General features: G+C 46.5%; 1 pseudogene; it reads left to right on the forward strand.

Moving 5' to 3' along the window:
• The first annotated feature begins 397 nt into the window (after positions 1-397).
• Positions 398-1,499, forward strand: LOC100155543 (small ribosomal subunit protein uS3 pseudogene; annotated as a pseudogene).
• The last annotated feature ends 1,601 nt before the right edge of the window (positions 1,500-3,100 follow it).

A 3,100-nucleotide genomic window follows, 5' to 3' on the forward strand; every position in this document is an offset into this window, starting at 1 on the left:
TACCCAAGATCACATGGTTATAGCAGTTAGAGTCTAAACTCCTAACACCTTCAAGAATTGTCATATCTTAGGTGCTCGAACTGGGGGAGGAAGATTTCACTCTGCACTCACTGGATCTGGGAAGGGAACTGCAGGAGGAAGGCGCTGAGCTTGTACTGAGGGACTGGTGGGATCTGGTGGACACAGGGGAAGAGCAAGGACACTGTACCCAGGAACAGTGTGAAATGTGGCCCAAATGTAGTAAACAATCCTATTTCCACGACCATTTCAAAACACACTCTCTGGAGGTGTTAGAACTGAAATTCCCCAATGCTGAGTCACACAGAGCACCCGAGGCAAAGCTCTCTTCTCCTACATTGCCTGCTCAATTCTGGATTGCCTTGGAAGGAGGCAGGAAATGGACATTCACGAGCTGCTGAAGATGAAGTGTACATATTGGGTCATTTTTCTCCTTCACACTCAGGTCTCTCCAGATAGAGCAGTTGATGAGAAAGGAAGCGAGGAAGTCTGAAATATTATTCACAGCTCCTCGGCTGCTTTTACCAAGTCCACAGGGCTTATTCAAGGAGAGAATGGTGCTCTAAAGTCTGAGCGTGGCAACCATAGTCCTAAAGTTCATGGGATGTTAGCGTTCTGTCCGTAGGAGCAATGGGAAAATTTTGCTTACATCTTACTCCTTAGGTCATTTTACAGCAGCATTGGGGTCATTCCTTAAGGTGAAACCAGGCAGCCACACGGCAGTGCCAATTTCCAAGATGGTGCTGATGGCATCCTCAAAGCTGAACTGAACAAGTGTCTCACCTGGGTACCAGTCAAAAATGAAACTCTGGAGTTGAAGTCTGCCTTACACCAACCGGGACAGAAGTCATTATCTTGGTCTCCAGGACCCAGAATGTTCTTGATGAGAAGTGCTGGTGGATCCAGGAATTGACCACTGTGCTTCAGAAGAGGTTTGGCTCCCCTGGGGGCACTGTAGAGCTTTATGCTGAAAAGGCAGAGCTCTGTGTGCCATCACATAGGCAGAACCTCTGTGTTATAGTCTCCTGGGAGGGCTTGCTGTGCCGAAGGACTGCTCCGGTGTGCTGTGGCTCCTCCTGGAATGTGGGGCCATGGGCTGCTAGGTGGTGGAGCCTGAGAAGTCCGAGGACAGAGGGTTAAGTCCATGAAGTTTGTGGATGGCCTGATGATCCACCGTGTGGACCATGTTAACTCCTACGCAGATACTGCCATGCCTTATGCTGCTCAGACAGGGTGTGCTGGCCATCAAAGTGAAGATCATGCTGCCGTGGGTGAATCCCCTGCCTGACCCCCTGAGCACTGTGGAACCCATAGATGAGACACTGCCCAGCATTCCCATCCTCAACCCCGAACAAAAGAGAGCGAAGTCAGAGCTGCCTGCTGTGCCAGCCAGCCCCCACAGCAAAACAGGGTCTCCTTGGCAGCTGGATCTGAAGTTTGGATGTTAACTCTTTAAAGACCTTTAATACAATCTTTCTAAAAGAAAAAAAAAAAAAAGTTGGGAGTTCCCAGTTGGCTCATCAGGTTAAGGATCAGGCATTGTCAAGGCTGTGGCTCAGACTGCTGCTTCGGCGCAGGTTTGATTCCTGGCTCCGAGGACTTTTGCATCCCGTGAATGCAGTGGAAGGGAGGGAAGGCTGCATCCAGGTTTTGTGAAGCCTGAACCTTATACAGTTTGGGGCCTCTTTTTAAAAAAGGAAACACAGGAGTTCCCATCGTGGCGCAGCAGAAACAAATCCGACTAGGAACCATGAGGTTTCGGATTCCATCCCTGGCCTCGATCAGTGGGTTAAGGATCTGGCGTTGCCCTGAGCTGTGGTGTAGGTCACAGACGTGGCTCGGATCCTGAGTTGCTGTGGCTGTGGTGTAGGCCGATGGCTATAGCTCCGATTAGACCCCTAGCCTGGGAACCTCCATATGCCGCAGGTACAGCCCTAAAAAGACAAAAAAAAAAAAAAAAAGAAAAGGGAAACACAATTACATGTAGAAAATTAGCTACAGAACATTGGAAAGAGCTCTGTAAATGAGGACCCAAAAGCTTTAACTTCATTAGTATCCCAGTGCTCTACAGTAATAATAAATCTGAGAAATAAGAATAACTATCCAAATAAATAGCATGGGAGTATTTTTTACTGTATATTCACCTCTGCTTAACAGTAATTTTTAAAAATCTGCTAAAAGAAAAGGAGTTACCCAACTAATACCACAGGAGTCCTTTTTTAAATGGTACCTGTGTTTCCAGGCTACTTTTTCCTCTCTCCAGGACTTTAAAAACAGGTTTATTGAGCTATTATTCACACTCAATAAACTACCTTTTTTTTTTTCTTTTTAGGGCTGCAGCAGCCCCATATGGAGGTTCCCCGGCTAGGGGTTGAATGGGAGCAGCAGTTGCTGGCCTACGCCACAGCCACAGACAGCAACGCCAGATCCAAGCCGAGTCTGTGACCTACACCACAGTTCATGTCAACGCCGGATCCTTAACCCACTAAGCAAGGCCAGGGATCAAGCCTGCATCCTCATGGATTCTAGTCGAATTCGTTTCTACTGCACCACAACAGGAACTCCCAAACTATTCATATTTGAAGTATACAATCTAAGTTTTGAAATATGTCTGTCCCCGTGAAAGCACAATCAAGGTAATGAATATATTTGTCACCCTCAAAAGTTTCCTCATGCACCTTTGTAATTCCTCCATCCATCCCCTCCTTGTAACCCCTCATTTTTTCCATATATTTTAATCTGCTTATTTGCTTGTTTAAGGCAGAAGGATAAATTTGATCCCTGTTGTTTTATCCTGTCAAGAAGTAGATGGCTCCAGGCTTTTTAACATAGAGAAAAATATTAATAGTCCAAACATAAAGAAACGAAGAGATACTTTCTTAGGATAAGTATGGTTTGGTTTTGGTTTTGGTTTTTGGCCGCATCCACAGCATGTGGAAGTTCCTGGGCCAGCAACTGAATCCAAGCCACAGCTGTGACCTACACCAGAGCTGCAACAAAGCCAGATCCTTAACCCACTGTGCTAGCTGGGGATCAAACCTGTGCTGCCACAGAGACAATACCAGATACTTAACCTGCTGTG

This window comes from Sus scrofa, chromosome 7 (assembly GCF_054392235.1).
Source record: "Sus scrofa isolate SSC_HxYL_T2T_F1_AM1 chromosome 7, Sscrofa_HxYL_maternal_Yorkshire_Landrace_v2.0, whole genome shotgun sequence".
NCBI classification, from domain to species: domain Eukaryota; kingdom Metazoa; phylum Chordata; class Mammalia; order Artiodactyla; family Suidae; genus Sus; species Sus scrofa.